The following is an 8299-nucleotide window of genomic DNA, read 5'->3' as shown; positions in this document are numbered from 1 at the left end:
ATAATATTAGTGTCTGCTGGTGCTAATATTTAGAGAATTAGAATTTTTAAAGAAGTCTTCAAACTGTGTTTTATGTAATTTAATATGTAAGTCAGAAGTTATGTCAGCATTTTATGGTGCATCAAGTTATGAATATTTACTAAAAGGAAACTCACATTTAGATTTCTTATTGCTAAAATGTTAGATAAACATTTAAATTATTTGATTTGACCTCGTGCTTTTATGCATTGCTATAGCATCTGTGCTCTATATTCACTTTCCCCTTAACTATAGCCTCACTTTACTAGTACAGTGGCAATATGACACATTAATTTCTTCCTCTAAATGATAAGAGAAACTGTATATAACATTTTATTACTGCCCTCTGGTATCCATTGTTGCTAACCTTTGTGCTGTAAGCAGTCACAGTTTTACTGAAAGTCAACATTTATACTTAATTTATAGCTTGGTACTGTCCTAAGGTTTATAAAAATGAAACATCATGGTAATGGACAATCAGAAGCACCAAGGTGTATATCATATTTTCATCTTATTGACAGACATCTGCTAGTCAGTGCTCTTCAAGGTGTTTTGTTGACCTTGCATTTAAATACATAGCACTGTTTACTTACAAAAAAATAGGACGGGTATCAGAGAGCTTGAGACTCCTCAATACCAGGTCAAGGGCAATAACTTTCATTTCTTTAATGCTTTTTTTTTTTTTTGCCCTCACCGCAGGTCTTATGGAATCTTAGTTCTGGAACCACATATCAAATCCTGCCCCCTGCAGTGGAAATGCTGTCTTAACCACTGGACTACCAGTGAGGTCCCTCCTTAATGCTCTTTTAATTGTAACACTGTAGTACCTAAGACCGCAGAAGGAAAAAAGTGTATAAATAACAGTTCCTATATGGAGAACCATATAGCCTAGCATTTATAGAAATAATTAAAAACATGGAATTCATTCTGTGTCTTTGAGGAGAATGCAGTGCTACCTACATTCAGAGAAAATTATGAGCAGTAGAGCTGAGGGCAGTCAGGTAGACTGACTTTATTTTGATGAACAGGATAGCATTTGAAGGTGAGGAGAGAAATGAAAGAGGCACATCAAACCAGAAAGAGCAAGGTCACAGATGTCATAGCTTCTATAGAGAATAGTGATCAGCTTCACTTTGGTCCATGTTTGGGAATACTGAAAAATAAGGTTTGATTATAGAGAAACTTGAAGATTTCAGAGTAGCAGTTCAGAAAGAGCATATAAACAAAACCTAGCATGATATGTTTATGAAAACAACACAATTCAGCAAGGTAGATTCAGAAACAATGAGCAGATCTTAAGTGTGGGTAGGAGGAAGTCAATACTATTAACCTGTAAGAACAATTGACCAGGAAGCCTGAGACTCCCCGTGATGGCCAAAATGCCAGCAAGTGTGAGTGATCTGTTAATAAGAGAACTGATCAGGACAGTGTCCACTAAACGTGAACAAGTTTGATAAGTAGATATGAATAGGAAAGGTAGTGGGCTATAGTGATAGATATATGGACTTGGACGTTAAAAACTGGGTTCCAAGCCCAACACAGCTGTGAGACTTTAGGCAGATTACCTAATCTTGTGGCTGGCTGACTTCATTTATAAAGTGGGGATGGTAATAGTATCTACCTCTAGGGCTACTTTGAGAATTAAATATTTTCTATCTAAAAGCATTTAGTACCTACTGGCATCCAGTAAGCCCTCATAAAATGATAGTTTTTATTACCAGAGTAGTTACTATATTCATTGCTTCATGAGGTGGTTAAGTAAGATAACAATATAGCACCTGGCTCATTATTAAATGAGTGTTAAATGTTAGCTGCAGTTTCATTATTGCCTATAAATAGGGATTGGAGATAGGTTTTGAAGATAGGGTCAGTAGGGCAGTTTTAGACCTCTTAGCATACTGATGCACACACCAAGCAAGCCTGATGTTTAGCCAAGGCTCTTTGACTTTTGTTTATTGGAGTAAATTGAGTGATCGGCTTTCAAGCATCATTAGCAGACTTAACTAACTCCAGCCTCTCACAGTCCCAGCTTCCTTCTCTCCCTGCTGCTGCTGCTGCTAAGTCGCTTCAGTCGTGTCTGACTCTGTGCGACCTCATAGACGGCAGCCCACTAGGCCCCTCTGTCCCTGGGATTCTCCTGGCAAGAATACTGGAGTGGGTTGCCATTTTCTTCTCCAGTGCATGAAAGTGAAAAGTGAAAGTGAAGTCGCTCAGTCGTGCCCGACTCTTAGCGACCCCATGGACTGCAGCCCACCAAGCTCCTCTGTCCATGGGACTTTCCAGGCAAGAGTGGGGTGCCATTGCCTTCTCTGCCTCCTCTCCCTACCAGCTGCTGGAATGGCCCAAACATGTTACCACAGCTGAGCCTCATTAAGTGTGGCCCCCAGCTTCCCAAAAACTCAAAAATTGGGCAAGAGACAGATTTGGGGAATAAGAAGGAAGCAAGACCACAAGGACTGAACATTACTGATTGAAGGCACTTCCCCACTCTGTTCTTTGAAGCCTAGCGATGTATTTACCCATTTGGATGGGAACGTTTGTTCTAGAGAACCTCTGCCGCCTTCCTTCTCTTCTGAGGACAGTTTTGCAGTGGATATCCTTTCAGCTGATAGGCCTGCTCCTCCCAACTGCTCCTCTACTAAAAGATTTTTGTCTTGTCTTTTTCTCTCCACATCTCTGTTCAGCTCACACCTAAGAGAATGTTTAGTGGTTTTACACTACTCTGAGCAAACAGTGTGTCATACTAGGGCACAAAAACAGTTTTTTGACAGTAGATTTAACACCCACCTGTCCCTCAGTTGAGAAAAATACTAGACATGAATTTGTAGTTCTTACTCCCACCTTAAAACCCACCTACCCATCCAGGTTTCTGTTCATATTGCCATTTTTCCCATCAAGGCTTCCCTGACTCATGCTTCCAATAGGTAATATATGTAGTAGAGAAAGAGCACGAGCTTTGGAATCAGGCAAAATGGGGTTCCAATCTCAACTTTTGCTGTGTGATATTGGAAGATTACTCAAGCTTAGTTTCTGTGTCAGTAAAATGGGGACAATAACATTCCTTGGAGAATTGGTCTGAAGATCATAGGAGATACATCAGTGAAGGCTTCTTCAGTTCAGTTCAGTTCAGGTGCTCAGCCGTGTCCAACTCTGCAACCCCATGAACCACAGCACGCCAGGCCTTCCTGACTGTCACCAGCTCCCAGAGTCCACCCAAACCCATGTCCATCGAGTCGGTGATGCCATCCAGCCATCTCATCCTCTGTCATCCCCTTCTCCTCCCACCCTCAATCTTTCCCAGCATCATGGTCTTTTCAAATGAGTCAGCTCTTCGCATCAGGTGGCCAAAGTATTGGAGTTTCAGCTTCAACATTAGTCCTTCCAATGAACACTCAGGACTGATCTCCTTTAGGATGGACTGGTTGGATCTCCTTGCAGTCCAAGGGACTCTCAAGAGTCTTCTCCAACACCACAGTTCAAACGCATCAATTCTTCAGCGCTCAGCTTTCTTTATAGTCCAACTCTCACATCTATACATGACTACTGGAAAAACCATAGCCTTGACTAGACAGAACTTTGTTGACAAAGTAATGTCTCTGCTTTTTAATATGCTGTCTAGGCTGGTCATAACTTTTCTTCCAAGGAGTAAGCGTCTTTTAATTTCATGGCTGCAATCACCATCTGCAGCAATCTTGGAGCCCAGAAAAATAAAGTCAGCCACCGTTTCCATTGTTTCCCCATCTGCCATTAAGTGATGGGCCGGATACCGTGATCTTTGTTTTCTGAATGTTGAGCTTTAAGCCAACTTTTTCACTCTCCTCTTTCACTTTCGTCAAGAGGCTCTTTAGTTCTTCACTTTCTGCCATAAGGGTGGTGTCATCTGCATATCTGAGGTTATTGATATTTCTCCCGGCAATCTTGATATCAGCTTCTGCTTCCTCCAACCCAGGGTTTCTCATGATGTACTCTGCATATAAGTTAAATAAGCAGGGTGACAATATACAGCCTTGATGTACTTTTCCTATTTGGAACCAGTCTGTTGTTCCATGTCTGGTTCTAACTGTTCCTTCCTGACCTGCATACAGGTTTCTCAAGAGGCAGGTCAGGTGGTCTGGTATGCCCATCTCTTTCAGAATTTTCCACAGTTTATTGTGATCCACACAGTCAAAGGCTTTGGCATAGTCAATAAAGCAGAAATAGATGTTTTTTTGGAACTCTCTTGCTTTTTTGATGATCCAGCGGATGTTGGCAATTTGATCTCTGGTTCCTCTGCCTTTTCTAAAACCAGCTTGAACATCTGAAAGTTCACAGTTCATGTATTGCTGAAGCCTGGCTTGGAGAATTTTAAGCATTACTTTACTAGCGTGTGAGATGAGTGCAATTGTGCGGTAGTTTGAGCATTCTTTGGGATTGCCTTTCTTTGCGATTGGAATGAAAACTGACCATTTCCAGTCCTGTGGCCACTGTTGAGTTTTCCAAATTTGCTGGCATATTGAGTGCAGCACTTTCACAGTGTCATCTTTCAGGATTTGAAACAGCTCAACTGGAATTCCATCACCTCCACTAGCTTTGTTCATAGTGATGCTTCTTAAGGCCCACTTGACTTCACATTGCAGTATGCCTGGCTCTAGGTGGGTGATCACACCATTGTGATTATCTGGGTCATGAAGATCTTTTTTGTATAGTTCTGTGTATTCTTGCCACCTCTTCTTAATAGCTTCTTCTTCTGTTAGGTCCATACCATTTCTGTCCTTTATTGAGCCCATCTTTGCATGAAATGTTCCCTTGGTATCTCTAATTTTCTTGAAGAGATCCCTAGTCTTTTGCATTCTGTTGTTTTCCTCTATTTCTTTGCACTGATCCCTGAGGAAGGCTTTCTTAGCTCTCCTTGCTATTCTTTGGAACTCTGCATCAGATGGGTATATCTTTCCTTTTCTCCTTTGCTTCTTATTGCTTGCTAAATAACAGGCCCTCAATAAATGTTCATTTCCTTCATTCCTCTTGGTAATTACTGCTCTTTCAGATCTACGTTTAAGACATCACTGTCTTAATTCCTATTTTAGAAGCATATTTTATCCAAGTATGCCCCTAGAGGATAGCATCCATTAGTAGTTCATATTTGTATAATATACAGTATTTAGCAGAAGGCGCTCACAAAAATATCTGTTGACTTACTGAAGAATGCCATCAAACATAATATGACCCTGTCAAAAAAAATTTAAACTTTTGACCACAAATGGATGTGGCAAACAACTCGATAAAACCTTGCAATAAAAAAATAACTGCAATAGGATGGAAATGACCACTATAATTGTAAAGAATTAGTGACAATTTATTACACCAATTTTCACAGTTCATTCAATAAAATGAGCAAAGAACATTTAATGCCAGAAGACAACAACCCATATCTGCCAACATAAAGAAACTCAAGCAGTACAGCGAGCCTGAGGTTTTCTTGAGTGAGAAAAAAATATATTAAATAGTAATGCATATATAATCTAGAAAAATGGTACAGTTAAACCTATTTGCAAAGCAAAAATAGAGATGTAGATATAGAGTACAAACATATAAACACCGGGGTTGGGGGCGGGGAATGAACTGTGAGATTGGGATTGACATATACATGCTATTGATACTGTGTATAAAATAGATAACACATGAGAAACCGGCGTATGGCACAGGGAACTCCACTGTGTGCTCTGTGGTGACCTGAGTGAGAAGGAAATCCAAAAAAGAGGGGCTATGTGTATTCATACAGCCGAGTCACTTTGCTGTAGAGCAGAAACTAACATAACATTGTTAGGAAGCTGCTGCTGCTGCTGTCGCTTCAGTCGTGTCCGACTCTGTGTGACCCCGTAGACGGCAGCCCGCCACTATACTCCAATAAAAATTAAAAAAACAAAACTGTAGGTGTGTGCTTGTTTAAACATATACACGTTTTGTTGTTGTTCAGTCGCTCAGTCATGTCTGACTCTCTGCAACCCTATAGACTGCAGCACGCCAGGCTTCCCTGTCCTTCACTATCTCCCAGAGTTAGCTCAAACTCATGTCCATTGAGTCAGTGATGCCATCCAGCCATCTTATCCTCTGTCGTCCCCTTCTCCTGCCTTCAGTCTTTCCCAGCATCTGGGTCTTTTTCCAATAAGTCAGCTCTTCACATCAGGTGGCCAAAGTATTGGAGCTTCAGCTTCAGTATCAATCCTTCCAATGAATATTCAGGGTTAGTTTCCTTTAGGATTGACTGGTTTGATCTCCTTGCTGTTCAAGGGACTCTAAAGAGTCCACTCCAGCACCACAGTTTGAAAGCATCAATTCTTTGGCACTCTGCCTTATTTATGGTCCAGCTCTCACATCTGTACATGACTGCTGGAAAAACCATAGCTTTGATTATACGGACCTTTGTCAGCAAAGTGATGTCTCTGCTTTTTCATATGCTTGTCTGTGTTTGTCATAGTTTTCTTCCAAGGAGCAAGTGTCAAGTGTCTTTTAATTTCATGGCTGCTGTCATCATCTGCATTGATTTTGGAGCCCAAAAAAGTAAAATCTGTCACTGTTTCCATTTTTCTCCATCTATTTGCCATAAAGTGATGGGAATGGATGCCATGTTCTTAGTTTTTTGAATGTTGATTTTTAAGCCAGCTTTTCCACCTTTAATTGGTCCTAGCTGTATGTCAGTTGGTGCAGGAACCAGGGGAAATGCAGTACTGATGGAGCAAAGGCAGGGCAAGAAGTGGATACACAGGCCTTGCATTGAATATAGGCTACTGTATTGTCTTTATGAAAGTATTGCTACTGATCTGCTAGGTGTAGAGAGAGATAGCTGAGCAAGCTGTTCAGCTGTATTAATAATAATTATTTCTGTGTAAACTGATATTGATTGATTCCCAACATTTTGTGCTTGTATTTTTTTTGTATTGTTGGAAAAGTTTTAGTTGGAATCTTAAAAAATTTGTCATCCGTATAGTTTGGTGAGCTGAATCATTAATGAACATAAGTTGAAAACTATGGTAAATTTAGGCAGAGTTCTAGAATTATGAACATGCAGTGTTCTTTAGTATTATCACCATATCACAGTATGTTAACCACTGCAGCTGATAAACCTTCTGATTCCACTCAGGTAAGGAGTTTAAATCTGAGGTCTACTAATTACCCACTGTATTTTTGTAACAGCGTTTCCCCTATTGGTCAATATTTCTGTACAAATCTCTAAGAGATAAAGTCACAGTGCCATTATCATGCCTTAGTCTCTTGAGAAAGTCAGTGTCGTGGGGAAAAAAGGGATAGGACTTTTCTAGATTTATAACACTAAGGAACTATAATAACTAAATGGAATTCTTGCAGCTTCATTGGATCCAAACTCCGGAAAACAGCTATAAAAGATATTAGGGAAGTTTTAATATGGATTGACTGGAAGATGACATAAGGGAATTATTTTCTTTTTGGGGGGAGGGGGAATTATTTTCTTCAGAGTAATGTATTCTGATTTGGAGATGCATGCTGTCATAGTTGGAGATTGACTGTCATGTCAGCAAGGTACTTTAAACAAGATATATAGCTAATAGGCATAAAGTCATGTAGATAAAAATATAAGTTGGATGAATGCTCTGGAAAGACTCATTTGCAATAAAAATAAATGTACACAAAAGAAATTAAATATCTGGTACTATGGACTGAATGTTTGCATCTTCTCAGAATTCATATATTGAAGCCCTAAACCCCAATGTGATGGGGCCTTTGGAAAGTAATTAGGATTAGATGAAGTCATGAGGTTGGGACCCTGATAATGGGATTAGTGCCCTTGTCAGAAAGAATCCACTCGCCAATGCAAGAGATGTCAGTCCCTGGGTTGGGAAGATCCTCTGGAACAGGAGATGGCACTTCACTCCAGTATTCTTGCCTCGAAAATTCCATGGGAAGAGAAGCCTAGCGGGCTACAGTCCATGGGGCTGCAAAGAGTCAGACGTGACTGAGTGACTGAGCAAAGAGACAGCTGAGAATTTGTTCTCTCTCTATTCGTGTGCACACCCCAAGGAAAGACCATGTAAGCAGACTGCAAGAAGACAATGAGGTAGAGATCTCTCAGCAGAATCCACCCATGCTGGCACCGTCAGAGACCTCAGAGGTCCAGGCTCCAGAACTGTGAAGAAATAACTTTCTCTTGTTTAAGCCACCCCATCTATGGTATCCTGCTGTGGTGGCCCAAGCTGTCTGAGATTGAGTTTGGTACCAGTGAGTGGGCTGCTGCTGTCACAAATACCTAAAGTTGTGAAAATGGGTGATT

This window comes from Cervus elaphus, chromosome 18 (assembly GCF_910594005.1).
Source record: "Cervus elaphus chromosome 18, mCerEla1.1, whole genome shotgun sequence".
NCBI classification, from domain to species: domain Eukaryota; kingdom Metazoa; phylum Chordata; class Mammalia; order Artiodactyla; family Cervidae; genus Cervus; species Cervus elaphus.
This window is presented reverse-complemented; position numbering follows the sequence as displayed.